At 37.4% G+C, this 18,568-nt stretch overlaps 1 long non-coding RNA gene across 2 annotated transcripts; it reads right to left on the reverse strand.

Annotated features, from left to right (window-relative positions):
* Positions 1-19: 19 nt before the first annotated feature.
* On the reverse strand, positions 20-13,221 carry LOC142162789 (uncharacterized). 2 transcript variants are annotated; one of them, XR_012694195.1, is made up of 2 exons: positions 12,491-13,221; positions 20-10,689 (listed from the first exon to the last, which is right to left on the reverse strand). It is a non-coding gene; the product is annotated as an uncharacterized LOC142162789 (long non-coding RNA). The 2 variants fall into 2 exon arrangements; XR_012694194.1 differs by having other exon boundaries at positions 20-12,093.
* Positions 13,222-18,568: the final 5,347 nt, after the last annotated feature.

Consider the following 18,568-nt stretch of genomic DNA (forward strand, 5'->3'; position numbering starts at 1 on the left):
CATAAAACATGTATGGCCACATAGCAAAGGATGAACTCCAATTGACCAAATAAAGCAATATTGTTCACAACTCAAGAGTAAACAGGGAACCAACAATATACAAATCTCATGAAAGAACTCGCTAAACAAATGGAAAAAGAAGTAATAAAGAAATAACTAATCAAAACATGTAAAAAACAATTCCAACCAAAACAACAAATTAAGAATTCAAATATTTACATAGAATCTGAAACAAGATCGAATCTTTACAGTTGCAAGTGTTATCGAATCGTCAAGCAAACGAGAACCTCAAACAGGAAACCAAATGCCTTGCCGGAACCTCAAGGAACCTCGACTAAACTGCCTCGAACTCAGCTTGTTTGTAGTGATTGACAGAGTAGGAAGGAGCTGTTGGATTTGGATGAAAGACTACAGCTATCGTGATGGTTTTCAGACTATTTTTTGAGGGGATGAAGTGGCGATTTCACTGCTGTTATGGGGATCATTTTTGGCATGATTATGCAGCTGCTTGGAGCTGTGTTTGGCAGAAACTTCAGCTACTGTTTTGGCTCTATTTCGGGAGCGTTTGGTGGCTGAATTGTCATGTTTTCGGCCACTTCTTTGGAGCTATTTTTATGGGAGTTTCTGCTGATTGTCTATGGCTCTTTGCAGCTCTTTTGGACTATTTTTGTGCAGATTTTTTCGGGCTGCTTTTTAGTGAGTTATTGGAGTTTTATTTGGCTGGATTTTTCCAGCTGATTGCAGGAGAAAGAGTTGCTAGTTTTAATCTAGAAAATGGTGATGTTTCCTCGCCCTTTTGCTGGAGAATTGCATTGCTTTTCCGGAGAAGGAGGCTTCTCATCTTACTTTTTTCGCTACTTCCCCCTTTTTAATGAAGGCTTGTGTGCATTTTTTATAGAGTTTTTTTTTGGAATGTGAATTGGAGAGCAAGAGTCAAAAAAAGTGTGTTGTGCGTTATCTTTTGTGAGTCAAAAAGTGTGTGTTGTGCATGGTCTTTTTGTGCCAATTCAAAGAATCACAATAATAGGGTGCCTCTAGTCAAAAACGTGATGGGAGAGAGTAAATCCAAAAGTCGTTAAAGTCTAAATGGTCCCACTAAATTGAAAAACATATCCCATAATTTGTTATGGAAAAAATTCTCTTCTATAAAACGGTAGAGATAAATTGAAGAGATTATTTTATTTTATTTTATTTGAAAATTTTAAAGAACAAGAGACAAAATAGGGTAGTAGACCACGTGAGAGAGTAGAGGATTTGGAATTATATAATCAATAAATAAAATAAAATACTACTACTATTACTAAATTAAAAATAATAAAATAGATATAGTAGCTATTCAATATTTATTTGGTTGAAATTTCTAACGGAGAAATCGACTAAACTAAATGGAAACAATATTTTTTTTTCAAACTTTTCGTTCCTTTACAAAATATAATTCTTTTTTGTGATTTTTAATTTTCTTAGGTAAAACCTTTTAAGGTGAAATAAAGATTAAATATATAAATTAGACTTTAAAATATTTACACTAAAAAAAGTATGAAAATTCAAATATGGTCAAAAATTAGTTGCTCACAGCATGCCCCTTTTTGTTTGAAAACATGAAGAGTTTTCAGACAAAGAAAAGGTGATCTATGTGACTAATTTTTGACTATATCATTATTTAAAAGGGAAGAAATAAAATTGAAAAGAGTGCAACCGAGTTCTTGTTTCGGACAACCTACATATCCCGGGTTATAGGGAAATCAGATCGCGTATATTTCAAGGAGAATGGTGGAATGATGAGTTGAGGAGTCGAGTGAGGTTCTATCAAAGCTCCGGTCTGCAGTCTTGTTTATTACATCAAAGATATAAAAAAGTTACATTAAGGAAACTACAAGATCCTATCTATGTCTTCAGAAACTTGATCTTGTGTCTTGGTTGGTTCTTCATGCAGACTCTGATCTAAATCTTGATGCTTGTTAGTTGCATGTGCTGGTTCTTTTCTTTTTCAACTTCTCGGATCAAGGCGGGACATGTAAAGCTTGTGACTTTAACCATATATTGGCAGTCCGCATCTTTTCTCCGCTTCTGCACTTTGAATTCATTTCTTTTTGTTCTTTTCTTTTTTTTCTTTATTCTGGATTGAGATTCATTCTTTTGGTCATCTCGAGGTAAAACCTGCTCAGCCACCAAAGCAAACAAACGAACGAAATTTTTCTGCCCCAGTATTCACTAGGAAAATTTTGTGAGTTATTTGTAACTAAAATCTAAACTATTTCTTTATTTGAAAGCGATAAAATAAGGATTGTGTATCTTTAGGAGAAAGAGATTAGGGAGTGGAGCCCTATATCTATAAATAACCTCAACTAGAGAGTGGACACCCTATGTTCGTGAAAGGCGACTAGTAGATGGAGACCCTATGTCTAAAAATCTCAACTAGGGGTTGGAGACCTTTGTTTGCAAAATACGACTAGGGGATGGAGACCCTATGTCTAAAAATCTCAACTAGAGATTGGAGCCCTATGTTGGCAAAAGGCGACTAGGGAATGGAGGCCCTATGTCTAAAAATCTCAACTAGGGATTGGAGCCCTATGTTGGCAAAAGGCGACTAGGGAATGGAGACCCTATGTCTAAAAATCTCAACTAGGGATTGGAGCCCTATGTTGGCAAAAAGGCGACTAGGGAATGGAGACCCTATGTGTAAAATCTCAACTAGGGATTGGAGCCCTACATTGGCAAAAGGCGACTAGGGAATGGAGGCCCTATGTCTAAAATCTCAACTAGGGATTGGAGCCCTATGTTGGCAAAAGGTGACTAGGGAATGGAGGCCCTATGTCTAAAATCGCAACAAGGGATTGGAGCCCTATGTTATCAAAAGGCGACTAGGGAATGGAGGCCCTATATCTAAAATCTCAACTAAGGGTTGGAGCCTTATGTTGGCAAAAGGCGACTAGGGAGTGGAGACCCTATGTCTAAAATAATCTCAACTATGGAGTGAAGACCCTATGTCTAAAATAATCTCAACTAGGGAGTGGAGACCCTATGTTGGCAAAAGGCGACTAGGGAGTGGAGGCCCTATGTCTAAAATAATTTCAACTAGGGAGTGGAGACCCTATGTTGGCAAAAGGCGACTAGGGAGTGGAAACCCTATGTTGGCAAAAGATGACTAGGGAGTGGAGACCCTATGTCTAAAATAATCTCAACTAGGGAGTGGAGACCCTATGTTGGCAAAAGGTGACTAGGGAGTGGAGACCCTATGTCTAAAATCTCAACTAGGGAGTGGAGACCCTATGTTGGCAAAAGGTGACTAGGGAGTAAGACCTTATGTCTAAAATCTCAACTAGGGAGTGGAGACCCAGTGTTGGAAAATACAGCTAGGGAATGGTGTACCCTATACTTGTAAGGAAATGTAACTAAAGGTTGGTACCATGTATTACTGAAAAAGAAAATGTAACCAGGGGTTGGCACCCTGTATTACTGACAAAAATGTTGAATCCCCCTGGGTGATAAAGCTCTACTTGGGTTAAGCACCGAAAACTAAGCATGGGCGAAGAGTACTTCTACCCGAAAATATGAGTTGGATCCCCCTAGGCGAAAAAGTTCTACTTGAGTTAAACTACAAAAACTAAGCCTGGGCGAAGAGTACTTCTACCTGGTACTATGAGCTGGATCCCCCTAGACGAAAAAGGTTCTACCTGGGTTTAGCTAAGTAAAAACAACATGAGCATAGAGTACTTCTACCTGTAACTATGAGCTGGATCTCTCTAGGCGAAAAGATTCTACCTGAGTTAAGCTACGAAAACTAAGCCTGGGCGAAAAGTACTTCTACCCGAAAATAAGAGTAGATCCCCCTAGGCGAAAAGGTTCTACCTGGGTTAAGTTATGTAAAAACAACTTGAGCGATGAGTACTTTCACCCGGAACTGCGAGTTAGATCCCCCTAGGCGAAGCGGTTCTACCTGGGTTAAGCTATGTAAAACAACCTGAGCAAAGAGTACTTCTAAATCCCTCTAGGGGAAAAGGTTCTACCCGAGTTAAGCTACGTAAAAAACAACCTGAGCGAAAAGGACTTCTACCCAGAACTATGAGCTAGATCCTCCTAGGCAAAAAAGGTTCTACCTGGGTTAAGCTGTAGAAACTAAGCCTGGGCGAATAGTACTTCTACTCAGAACTATGGGCTGGATCCCCCTAGGCGAAAAGTTTCTACCTGAGTTAAGCTGTAGAAACTAAGTCTGGGCGATGAGTACTTCTACCCAAAACTATGAGCTGAATCCCCCTAGGAGAAAAGGTTCTGCCTGGATTAAGCTACGAAAACTAAGCCTGGGCAAAGAGTACTTTTACCCGGAAATAAGAGCTAGATCCCCATAGGCGAAAAGGTTCTATCTGGGTTAAGTTACGTAAAAACAACCTGAGCGAAGAGTACTTCTACCCGGAACTGTGAGCTAGATCCCCATAGGCGAAACGGGTCTACCTGAGTTAAGCTATGTAAAACAACCTGAGCAAAGAGTACTTCTACCCGGAAATATGAGTTGAATCCCTCTAGGCGAAAAGGTTCTACCCGAGGTAAGCTACGTAAAAAACAACCTGAGCGAAGAGGACTTCTACCCAGAAGTATGAGCTGGATCCCCTTAGGTGAAAAAAGTTCTACTTGGGTTATGCAGTAGAAACTAAGCTTGGATGAATAGTACTTCTACCCGGAACTATGAGCTGGATCCCCCTAGGAGAAAAGGTTCTACCTGGGTTAAGCTGTAGAAACTAAGCCTGGGCGATGAGTGCTTCTACCTGGAACTATGAGTTGGATCCCCCTGGGAGAAAAGGTTCTGCCAGGGTTAATCTACGTAAAAACAACCTGAGCGAAGAGGACTTCTTCCCGGAACTATGAGCTGGATCCTCCTAGGTGAAAAGGTTCTACCTGGGTTAAGCTATGTAAAACAACCTGAGCGAAGAGTACTTTTACCTAGAAATATGGAGTTGGATCCCCCTAGGCGAAAAGGTTCTACATGGGTTAAGCTGCATAAAAACAACCTGAGCGAAGAGTACTTCTACCCGGAACTATGAGTTGGATCCCCCTAGGTGAAAAGGTTCTACCTGGGTTAAGCTATGTAAAACAACCTGAGCGAAGAGTACTTCTACCTGGAAATATGGAGCGGGATCCCCCTAGGCGAAAAGGTTCTACCTGGGTTAAGCTGCGTAAAAACAACCTAAGCGAAGAGTACTTCTACCCGGAACTATGAGCTGGATCCACCTAGGCGAAAAAGTTCTACCCGAGTTAAGCTACGTAAAAAACAACCTAAGCGAAAAGGACTTCTACCCGGAACTATGAGCTGGATCCCCTAGGCGAAAAGGTTCTACCTAGGTTAAGTTGCGTAAAAACAACCTGAGCGAAGAGTACTTCTACCTAGAACTATGAGCTGGATCCCCCTAGGTGAAAAGGTTCTACCTAGTTTAAGCTATATAAAACAACCTGAGCGAAGAGTACTTCTACCCGGAAATATGGAGCGGGATCCCCCTAGGTGAAAAGGTTCTACCTGGGTTAAGCTGCGTAAAAACAACCTGAGCGAAGAGTACTTCTACTCGTAACTATGAGCTGGATCCCCCTAGGCGAAAAGGTTCTACCCGAGTTAAGCTACGTAAAAAACAACCTGAGCGAAAAGGACTTCTACCCTGAACTATGAGCTGGATCCCCCTAGGCGAAAAGGTTCTACCTGGGTTAAGCTGCGTAAAAACAACCTGAGCGAAGAGTACTTATACCCGGAACTATGAGTTGGATCCCCCTAGGTGAAAAGGTTCTACCTAGGTTAAGCTATGTAAAACAACCTGAGCGAAGAGTAATTCTACCTGGAAATATGGAGCTGGATCCCCCTAGGCAAAAAGGTTCTACCTGGGTTAAGCTACATAAAACACCCTAAGCGAAGAGTACTTCTACCCGAAACTATAGAGCTGGATCACCCTAGGCGAATAGGTTCTACCTGGGTTAAGCTGCGTAAAACAACCTGAGCGAAGAGTACTTCTACCCGGAACTATGAGCTGGACCCCCCTAGGCGAAATGGTTCTACCTGAGTTAAGTTACAAAAATTGGAGGTGTGAACAATAGTGATGCATGCTGAAAACAGAAAATGGAGATTTTAAGGATCTTACATTTGGTGATGTTCGTTTTTTTTTGGTTCTTTATTTCATGGAATGCTGGAAATAATTTGGAGGGGACTTCCCTTTTGGATTGATTATTGCTGCGAAGCTGTTCCAAGCCCTTGCATAGTTTTTTTTTGGTTGCACCTGCTTCTCACAAGGTTGCTTTGGATTGCACCTGTTTCATGTTTTTAAACAAAGAACAATTGTTAGTTTGAAACAGTGGTTGGTTTTATGGCCTTGGTTGTTTTGATCATTTGATCTTGGCCCTTTCAACTGCAACTGGTTGCTTCCTGAATACCAATGGCCTTTTTGACTCTGAAAAAACTCTGGCTTTTCCAGACTTTGTCATGATGATTGGTCGGTGGAACTCAACCTTTTCGACTTTATCTTGCCTTCGTAGGCCTTTCCCTTCTAACTTCTTTTTTTTCTTTTTTTTATATTCTTTTTTTCATCATTTTTTTCTTTTCTTTTCTTTGGAGCACTGGGGAACTTTTGGCTCCTTAGACTTTGCTGCAATGGTTAGTCGCGTGGGACTTAACCTTTTTCAACTTTATTTCGCCTTCGTAGGCCTTTCTTTTCTGGCTTCTTTTTCCCAACTTCAAATTCAGAGCATTTGGGGTACCTTGGCTTTTTCAACTCTTTGTCGAGATGGTTAGCCACATGGGACTCAACCTTTTCAACTTCATTTGCCTTTATAGGCGCTCCATTTGATTTTCTCTTTCCAAAAGTTATGATTTCGAAGCATCGGCCGCCATGGCTAGTCGGGATTGACTTGATGCCCGTGACAAGGCTGGGTGCCTTTCTACACATTAGCTCACACCAAATGAGAACCTTGTAAATCAGTCTTGCCATCCTTTATTTGTCTTAGTTTCGGAACAGTGTTAGGCCGAAAGGGATTAAAAGAAAACAAACAATGGAATGGAGAATGAGTTTAAAATAAGAAGTATCCCTTTCGGGGAAATGAAAGAAGGATTTATCTGGAGTACATGCGGACTTCAATGAACATGACATGCCTTTTGAACTGGATGCATGATCTGTGTAAACCATCTGATTCTCAGAAATTCATCACAATTTTTTGCCTCAAAATCGAGAAACCTTGCCAGGATTCTGTCGGTGCCGATGGCTGTGAGGATCCTCTTTTCGATCAGGGGCGCCCTTTGCGGGTTTTCACGAGTTAACCTCTCTCATTTCTCTACTCACCATCGCCTTATAGTTCTCTTTGCAAGTTTTCACTAATAAGACTCTCTCATTTTGATTTTTTTGCTTACTGTCGCCTCACGATGCCCGTGTGAGTTTTCACCAATACGACTCTCTCATTTTATTTTTCTCATTTTTTATTGCATTGGATCCAAGTAGCCTTATTCTCTGATTCTTGAACATTCTCACCGATTGATCGGAAGGACTTGAAAGGATTTGGGTAAAAATAATTTGGATCGAATTACAACTTTGGATCCATTCATGCGAGATCATCGCCGGACCATTACAACACTTGCCCCAATTTTACTTTTAGGTACTTTGGATTTTTATATTGGTGTGACTGAACCCCAGAGAGAGGCTGCCTACGTATCCTTTTGGAATCAAGTCGAGCGTAGTTCAGGGAACTTTGCTTCTGTTTTGTTTTGTTTTCTCCTTCTTTTTCTTTTCCTTTTTCCTCTTTTTTCATTTTCTTTGTTTTTTCTTCCATCCTTTTTTGTATTTTTTTTTCTCTTTTTTTTCATTTTTTTTCAAAACTCTTTTTTTTAATAACACTTTCAGGTTCTAAAGAGGGTAATCAAAGAAGAGTAACCGGCTCAAAGGGTTTACAAAGGGTTGATAGTGTTTGGGTAGCGAGAATGAAAGTCTTCGTCATCCCAACCAGAGAATATTAATATTATATGGAGGACCAAACATAGTACTTTTTGGATGCATTTGCATTGACAGTTGTTTCAGGGACATTTCTTTCGATGTGTCCCAAGTACAACGCACTCTTTTGGCGGTACTCTTATTGCAATGTACGTACCTTTCCAAACTGAAGCCAATTTTCCTTTAGCTGTTCCGATTCTTTGTTTTATTTCGTTGGACCTATTTTCATTACCATCTAACTCTTCATTCATTATTCCGAGGTCTGATAGCATTTCACGATCTGGGCATGAAGTCCGCAAGTATGTCCTGTTATTGAAATCTACATTTAACAGAACTAAAAAGAGAATAAGAAAAGTGACAAGATTAAGAAAATAGACATTCCTGGACAATGAAATATTAATTTCATTTGATTTTTGATTTTTGATTTTTTTTTTCAATTTTTGAAGATAGAAGAGTTTACATCGGAAAGTAAGACAATAAAGTAAAACATTCGGATCACACCCTGAGATAATCCGGATGCAGAAAGGATAGCAAGATCGGCTACCGAGACTCCTGTTTGACGGGGAACTTTCAGGCTTGGCGACCATTTTTTTTTGTTTCTTTTCTTCTGTCTCGGCAATGGCTGAAATGGCCTTCAGTGCCGGATCAAATTCTTCATCTTCACAAATCTTTCCGACTAACGGCCTATTTGTAAGAGTAGGCGGAGGATTGTTCATCATATTATAAGCCTCTTCGTCCCGGAGAACGATTCTTTTAGCTTCAATTAAGTCTTCAACTGCCCTTTTGAGGGTCCAACATTCCTCTGTACCATGTCCCACTACTCCAGAGTGGTATCCACATCTAGCATCAGCTCAGTGCGAGAGGGATTTAGGGTTTGGCTTGTTTGGGGCCACTGGTGCAGCGGACCTTGCCTGACTAGCCTTTGGAACAAGCCCGAGTATAATTCACCAATAGAGTGAACTGATTCTTTTTTAAAAGGCCCTCTTGGGCAAGGATTGTACTGGGGAACATTTGATTGGGATTATATGGAGCTTGGTAAGGATGGGCATTTCTGGGAGGTGAAGCTCGGTTTTGTGTATAATGTTGTGGCCGCGTGTAAGGTTGTGCGTTCATCACCGCATACCAACAAAATCAATCATCTGAATAGAACCTGGCTTTATTGCTCATAAAAACAACCTTGTTAGTTTTGGGACATTTAACAGATAGGAAATCACACGTTGGAATGTAATGATCCCAACAGTTAAATGATTCTACCATGCATTTGCAACAGTTGCACGTTTCATCTCGGCTTTATTGCCCCATTTCTATTATATGCCTCTCTTTTTTTCGCTCTCTTTTTGGATTTTTTCGTTCTTGCTTTCTTTTCTTCTTTTCTTCTTTTTATTCTTTTTCTTTCGCTCTTTATTTTTCTTTGTTATTTTGTGTCACTTTTTTTTTATTTTATTTTTTCTCATTTTATTTATGGCTATGATCGAATCCAATGGAGATTGCCTACGTACAATGGCACTGCATGAATCAGATCTTACGTAGTTCGGGGAGATCAAGAATAGAGTAAATAAACTAACTCTTTTTTTTGTTGGAATTTTTGAAATAAATGCTTTAAAAGAAGAAAGGAAATATTTTTTTTGATTTTTTGATTTTGACTTTTTTTTTTTTTTGAAAGAAAGACTTCTAAAAATTCATTTGCTTTTCATTTGAACTTTGGGAATTCTAAAAGTAAAAAGAAAATATTTTTGTTTGAATTTTTATTTGTTTTCTCTTTTTCTAAAGAGGAAAGAAAATATTTTTGGATTTTGAATGTTGCCTCTTAATTTTCGAAAGAGGGACTTTTAAGAAAATGTTTTGAATTTCTGAGTTTTTATTTATTTACAAAAGCACTTCTAAAGAAAAGCGAAAATGTTTTTGGACTTCAATTTTTCGAATTTTTTTTTAAAAGAAAGACTTTTAAACAAGGTAAAATTTTTGTTTATTTTTTGTTTGAATTTTTAAGAAAAATACTTCAAAATAAAGGAAACACGTATTTTGGTTTTTGATTTTTTTTCATATGAAAGACTTTAGAAAGAAGGAAACTACTTTTTGAGTTTTTTTTTCTAAGGAAAGATTTCTAAAGAAGGAACTAATGGAAAATTGTTTTTTGGATTTTTTTTTGAAAATTGGGGTCGGAACCGATGAGGTTTGCCTACGTATCTCACATCCGGTGAGAACCAGACCCGCGTAGTTCGATCAAAACTGTGTACTTTTCCCTTTTTGATTTTTATGAAAAATAAACCTTACACCTCACACTAGACTACAACAAAATATTTCTTTTAAAAGGGTTGATTTGCGCTAAACTAAAAGAATGACTCCCTTTTTTTCTCTTTTTTATTTAATTACACTAATTTTTAAAATCGGTCAACAATGCAAGTAAGCCTTCCAAATGATGTATCAAGTAGCACATAAGTGAACATGATGGTCTTAAAGAGGATACCTGTCTTATACGGACCCGGCCCCTGTGCCAAGTTTCGCTAAGTCAAATGCACGTGATGCACATAAAGAGAACCTACTAGGTACATCCGGCATGAGGTTTGTTCTTCTAGGTTTAAATCCTGGTGGATAAGGTATCTAGACTGGCTTACTGGAGTGGACAACTCGAGCCGAGGAGGGTCAGTGTACCGGTAGCATTGCTTTCCGGCTTAATTGGTGGTGATCCCCGCCTAAAACATTTGTGACTAAAATCCTTCACCGGGTGACAAGTACCTAGCTATCTCAAAGAAAGCAGGCTATGTCAAGCAAATGCCCAATTTTTAATTTCAAGAAGACTCAGAGGGGTGCGTGAGAAGACAGTTATATGTACAGTTCAACAATATCGAAGCAGTAAAAAGCGAACAGGTAACACATTAGGCACAAATAAATCACAATATATATAAAATTAATAAAGCCAAATAAAAGTCAATATGTACAAGCTCGAATTCTGGTTAGTCCCCAGCAAAATCGCCAGAGCTGTCACACCCCTTTTTTTACCTCTCCAAAAGATATAGATATGTTATGGATTGTGGGTTAAAGAGCTTTTCCAATTAAAGTGACAAATTTGAAATAGGGATTATTTTATTTACAGAGTCGCCACTTGGAATTGATTTTTACCGGTGTTCCAAGTCACCTTTTATTTTGAATCCCTATTCAAAGGAAAGTTTAACTCTATTATTATTGGTCTGCGAAAACAAAGTCCGGGTAAGGAATTCTGTTGACCGGGAAGAAGGTGTAAGGCATTCCCCGAGTCCCGTGGTTCTGGCACGGTCGTTTTATTGACTACATTTGGATTGAATTAATTCTTTAATTGCTCATCTTAGAACCTATGTACATTTTTATCTTTTACCGTTTTTTACTTGCTTGATTATTCGTGATTATGGAATTGTCTTGAAATGAGTCACGCGTACGTGTACTCATTTTGTTTGGTATGTCAAATTCATGTCACACGTACGTGTACACAACTAATAACACTTAATTTTTTAAGATTACTTGGCCAAAGTTGCGAGAACGCATACCTTGATTTTAATTTTTGGGAATCGTAATTATGTTACGCGAACGTGTACACAATCACGATAATTGATTAAAGGTGTGCCTAAAGCATGCTATGATATTCAAAAGTTACTTATTCTTTAAACTAGTTTGAGATTCATTGTGTGGTTATTGATTATAAATATAGAATTATTGCGAAGATGTATGACTTCAGCTACCATGAAATTATTTATAAAAAATAATACTTGCAGACAAAGCTAATGTTACAATCCGACCTTCAAGAATTTGATAAACAATCTATAAATTAAATAAAATAAAACAATTCCCTACATTAAACTTATCGACTATTCCTACCAACTTAAGATATCAAACCAACGAAAAAGGCAAGGAAAGACAAATATAATTACTACATTACAAGGACATGCTTACCGTAATTGATAAAGAAACAAAAGATGAGGCATTGAACTTATAGAAATAGGCAGAGGTAGGCAGCAAATAAATTAGAATTAACTGGGCTTTGCAATACTAGCTCAATCGTATGGGGTAAAGGTTCATTTTCCTCACATTCGCATACAGGCTTTCCCCAAATGAGAGAGTAATCTGCCACCATATATCATGCCTCAAGCACAGGCGTCCAAACTCAACATAACTGAGTATGAGATTACAATAATTGACTACTCATTAAGTTTGCATAAATGATCAAAGTGAACAATTAAGCACATAAATGAGTTCATTTACATATCATATTATTGTTAAGTTGTTGCACACTAATTACCAATGGATTAAAATGAACCAAATAGCACCATAAAACATGTATGACCACATAGCAAAGGATGAACTCCAATTGACCAAATAAAGCAATATTGTTCACAACTCAAGAGTAAACAGGGAACCAACATTATACAAATCTCATGAAAGAACTTGCTAAACAAATGGAAAAAGAAGTAATAAAGAAATAACTAATCAAAACATGTAAAAAACAATTCCAACCAAAACAACAAATTAAGAATTCAAACATTTACATAGAATCTGAAACAAGATCGAACCTTTACAGTTGCAAGTGTTATCGAATCGTCAAGCAAACGAGAACCTCGAACAGGAAACCAAATGCCTTGCCGGAACCTCGACTAAACCGCCTCGAACTCAGCTTGTTTGTAGTGATTGACAGAGTAGGAAGGAGCTGCTGGTTTTGGATGAAAGACTACCGCTATCGTGATGGTTTTCAGACTATTTTCTGAGGGGATGAAGTGGCGATTTCACTGCTGTTATGGGGGTCATTTTTGGCATGATTATGCAGCTGCTTGGAGCTGTTTTTGGCAGAAACTTCAGCTGCTGTTTTGGCTCTATTTCGGGAGCGTTTGGTGGTTGAATTGTCATGTTTTTGGCCACTTCTTTGGAGCTGTTTTTATGGGAGTTTCTGTTGATTGTCTATGGCTTTTTGGAGCTCTTTTGGACTATTTTTGTGCAGATTTTTTCAGGCTGCTTTTCAGTGAGTTGCTGGAGTTTTATTTGGCTGGATTTTTCCAGCTGATTGCAGGAGAAAGAGTTGCTAGTTTTAATCTAGAAAATGGTGATGTTTCCTCGCCCTTTTGCTGGAGAATTGCATTGCTTTTCCGGAGAAGGAGGCTTCCCACCTCACTTTTTTCGCTGCTTCCCCCCTTTTAATGAAGGATTGTGTACATTTTTTATAGAGTTTTTTTTTTTGGGATGTGAATTGGAGAGCAAGAGTCAAAAAAGTGTGTTGTGCGTTATCTTTTGTGAGTCAAAAAGTGTGTGTTGTGTATGGTCTTTTTGTGCCAATTCAAAGAATCACAATAATATGGTGCCTCTAGTCAAAAACATGATGGGAAGGAGTAAATCCAAAAGTTGTTAAAGTCCAAATGATCCCACTAAATTGAAAAACATATCCCATAATTTGTTACGGAAAAGATTCTCTTCTATAAAATGGTAGAGATGAATTGAAAAGATTATTTTTTTTTTTTATTTTTTTTTGGAAATTTTAAAGAACAAGAGACCAAATAGGGTAGTAGACCACGTGAGAGAGTGTAGGATTTGGAATTATATAATCAATAAATAAAATAAAATACTACTACTATTACTAAATTAAAAATAATAAAATAGATATAGTAGTTGTTCAATATTTATTTGGTTGAAATTTCTAACGTAGAAATCGACTAAACTAAATGGAAACAATTTTTTTTTTCAAACTTTTCGTTCCTTTGCAAAATATAAATCTTTTTTGTAATTTTTAATTTTCTTAGGTAAAACCTATAAATGTGAAATAAAGATTAAATATATAAATTAGACTTTAAAATATTTATATTAAAAAAAGTATGAAGATTCAAATATGGTCCAAAATTAGGTGTTTATAAATGTATGGATTTCATTCTCCATGCCTTGATAAGTGGCTTGGTAATCGTTCAAACTTTGTCCCCCTTTGTAGATCCTCTATTGATTCTTCTGCTAGCATTTTAAGTTGTCTCAATTGATTCTGTTCTGCCTAATTTTAGAAGGTTAATGAAAAGTAACAAATGTTCACAGGCTGACTTCATGAAAACTACAATCATAATTAATGAAAATAAAGTGTACATACAAGAAAATGGCGGATGAGATGTGTGCCCATGCGCTAGCAAATTAAAGAGGTCGTTTTTTTCTTTTCATTTTTTATCTGTTTCTTCTTTCATTAACTTTGTCTCTCGTTGATTGGCTTTTATCTTGAGTCCTAATTAATTGTGTTTGGCTGCTTGGACATGTGCTAATCTATTGACTTTGGATAATTAAAGGACACTATACACCTATATATGCCTTTTTTTTTTCCTTGCGATACTAATTGTTTAACTTAAAGTTAAAAAATCTAACAATTTCTATTTCCCTTTATCTCATCATGAATGCTTGGGCCTGAATGTAAGACAACATTAGGCAAAATACATAAGTTACCCCCTAAACTATGCACCAAATCTCTATTACACACTTTCTGAGCACAAAAATTATCTTACACACTCAATTTTTTCAGAGTGTGTTTAATACACACCTCTTTTTTCTTGACCAGTTTAGAAAAATATGTGTAATGTCACGCACCAATAGGATGATGACACACGTCATTATTATTTTTTTAAAAAAAATATATATTTAAAATTACTTTTATACCCCCAATTTAAAGAATCCTCTAACATCTCCATCTTCTTTTGCCTTCCGCCACCATTGACACCATCGGAAAAAGCCATTATCGTCGCTTCTTAACCTTCACACAAATTCAGTTTTTATAACAAACCCAAGACCAAGAATGGAAGAGATGAAACTAAAATTGTAACTCCTCTGTTCCGCATTTTCTTTCTCCATTTTCAGGTCTTGTAACACAACCAAACAAAGCAAATCAAAGTCAGATTTTCGTTTTCATAAATTAAACAACTTCACTGCGAATAAAATCTCAAATCTTTCTTTATATGACGAAATTGAGTTGGGGATTTTATAATTTCAGTCGTTCTCATGAAATACAAAAATTTATTATGTAAAGATTAGATTTTTATATGGGTTTTAATGATTGAAAATGAAGCACGAAAAGTTTGGAAGGGCAATTTAAAGAAAAATTACAGTACCTTTATTAAATTCTTTAACATGAGTTTTAGTGGGTTCTGTAAATTGCAGAGGAAGAACTAAACAGAAGGGGAGTTTGAGGAAGACCGGAGGCGCCCCTGTGACAGTTGTCCTGGTAGGTCGGGGAAGACCGAGATAAAAGGGTAGCTTGGCAGCTTTTTGAATTTGATAAAAATGGAAATAAGGAAAATATTACTACTATTATTTGGCACGTGGCACTAAAATATAGATTTCAAAAGATCTTTACAAATTTTACGTGCTCGGTTTTTCTTGTTAAGCATGCGCGAGCCACGTAACAAAAGAGGTGTGTATTAGATACACTCTGAAAAAGTTGAGTGTGTAAGATAATTTTCGTGTCCAGAAAATGTGTAATAGGAATTTGATGCATAGTTTAGGGAGTAACTTATGTATTTTGCCACAAAATTAGGGCGTGAAATGTAACATTAAAGCAGTAACATGTATGCATGTATATGCCTAGTTTGGATTCTAATTTGGGCCTGAATGCAGGACAAAGTTAGGGCACGACATATATTAGCGTGGCAACATATATGCATGCACATGTCTAATTAGGGTTCTAATTTAGACTTGAATACCAGGACAAAGTTAGGATGAAAGACGTGACGTTAGAGTAGTAACATACATATATGCATACATATGCCTAATTTGGGTTCTAATGTTGGGCCTGAATGTAGGACAACAAAAGTTAGGACGAGCAACCCTAATATTAAAGGAGGAATCTACGCGGTCTATCCATTAAAAACACCAGTTAATTTTGTATACTTTATAATATTTATTTTACATTCTATACCTATTTTAGAAAATTTTATTTACTTCTTAAATTTTTAATATTATTATATGGCATTAAATATATCCCACCTTTTAGAGGATTAGATTATCTCTCTGAGATTTTTTTATGATATCTTTAATATTTAATTGGGATAAAACAATGTATCTTTCTCAAAATTCTATTAAGCATCGCATACCCATCTATACATGGTGTAAAGAGGCCATGTAGATAGGCATTTATGGCGTAACTTCCCCATATTAAAGTAGTAACATATATGTATGTATATGCGTAATTTGGACCTGAATAAAGGGCAAAGTTAGAACGAGAAAAGTAACACTAGAGCCATAACATGTATGCCTAATTTAGGTTCTACTTTAGGCCCAAATGCAAAACAAAATTAGGACGAGAAACGTAATACTAGAGCAATAATATTGATGCATTTATATGCCTATTCTGGGTTCTAAATGCCTCATCCCATACATGAAAAATACTAGTATGATAATTTACACTTTTCCTTAAAAAAAAAAGATGCTATACACCTAGTAATTAATAATTGCACATCTCAATCAAATCAAGGTGTCCCTAAAGTATGTGAAACCGTTGGCACCCGAGGCGGATTTAGGGGTCGGAAAGGGGTTCACCTGAACCCCTTTGTCGAAAACTTACACTGTGTATATAAGGCAAAATTTATTTTTTACCTCTATATATTTCATAACCTTGGTAAGGTCACTAATTCAATTCCCACTAGCTGCAATATTGTTTTTGAATTGCTTAAAAGTCATCCTTTGAAAAAAAAAAATCCTTTCTTTTGATGTCACTGATGACATTTATGGGGGTATAGAATCTCTATAAATAAAGAGCTTCTGAGCCATTTGAATTACACCAACAAAGAGAGAAAGAAAGAGTGAGGTTTCACAGACAGGGTATAAGAAAATAGTCTTTGAGAAAAATAGAGAGTGAGTGATATTGTAGTGAGGTGAGAATATCAAAAGAGGGTTATTTCTTTTGAGTGTGGTAGTGGTCTTTGGAGTATTTTACTCGAACCTACAAAGTGTAAAATTCCTTACTATAGTGATATCAGTTGCTCCTCTCGGGGCCGTGGTTTTTTTCCTTATTAAAAGGGTTTTTTCTACGTAAAAATCTTGGTATCGATTTTACTCTTTTATTCTTGTTAATTACCGTATCTCGGTGCTACACTATTATTCTGCTTTTATTACCGTAAATATTATTTCTGTGGGGGTTTATTCCCAACAACTGGTATTAGAGCACAGGTTCTGCTCGTTCACTGAAATACTATTCAGTGTCGGTAGTACTATACTCGATGAAAAATAAAAATGTCCAGAGTAAAGTACGAGGTAGCAAAATTCAACGGAGATAACGGTTTCTCAACATGGCAAAGAAGGATGAGGGATCTGCTCATCCAATAAGGATTACACAAGGTACTAAATGCTGATGTCAAAAAGCCCGATACCATAAAAGCTGAGGATTGGGCTGACTTAGATGAAAGAGTTGCTAGTGCAATCAGGTTGCACTTATCAGATGATGTGGTAAATAACATCATTGATGAAGACACTGCACGTGGAATTTGGACAAGGTTGGAAAGCCTATACATGTCCAAAACACTGACAAATAAATTGTACCTGAAGAAGCAGTTATACGCCCTACACATGAGTGAAGGTACGAATTTTTGGTCACATTTAAATGTGTTTAACGGACTAATCACACAGCTTGCCAACCTCGGAGTGAAAATCGAGGAAGAAGATAAAGCCATCTTGCTATTGAACTTGTTGCCATCTTCGTACGATAATTTGGCAACAACCAACTTGCACGGTAAAACTACTATTGAGTTGAAAGATGTCACATCGGCTCTTCTACTCAATGAGAAGATGAGAAAGAAGCCTGAAAATCAAGGGCAGGCTCTCATCACAAAAGGTAGAGGCAGGAGTTATCAAAGGAGTTCGAGCAACTATGGTAGATCCGGAGCTCGTGGGAAGTCAAAGAACCGATCCAAATTAAGAGCCAGAAATTGCTACAACTATGATCAACCAGGTCACTTCAAAAGATATTGCCCAAATCCAAGGAAGGGCAAAGGTGAAACCAGTGGCCAAAAGAATGACGACAACACAGCCTCCATGGTGCAAAACAATGATAATGTTGTCCTCTTTATAAATGAGGAAGAGGAATGCATGCACCTGTCAAGTCCCGAGTCGGGATGGGTGGTTGACACAGCGATATCTTACCATGCCACACCGGTAAGAGATCTTTTTTACAGATATGTAGCAGGTGATTTCGGCACAGTGAGAATGGGTAAAACAAGTTACTCAAAGATTGCGGGGATTGGTGACATTTGTATCAAGACAAATGTCGGATGCACATTGGTTCTAAAGGATATGCGGCATGTACCTGATTTGCGGATGAATTTGATCTCGAGAATTGCTTTAGACCAAGATGGATACGAGAACTATTTTGCAAATCAAAAGTGGAGATTCACTAAGGGATCATTGGTGATTGCAAAGGGAGTTGCTCGTGGCACGTTGTACAGGACAAATGCAGAAATATGCCAAGGTGAATTGAACGCGACACAAAATGAGATTTCTACAGATTTGTGGTACAAAAGAATGGGTCATATGAGCGAGAAGGGATTGCAGATTCTTACCAAGAAATCACTCATTACTTATGCCAAATGTACAACGGTAAAACCTTGTGACTACTGTTTATTTGGTAAGCAGCATAGAGTCTCATT

Source organism: Nicotiana tabacum, chromosome 8 (assembly GCF_000715075.1).
Source record: "Nicotiana tabacum cultivar K326 chromosome 8, ASM71507v2, whole genome shotgun sequence".
Taxonomy (NCBI): domain Eukaryota; kingdom Viridiplantae; phylum Streptophyta; class Magnoliopsida; order Solanales; family Solanaceae; genus Nicotiana; species Nicotiana tabacum.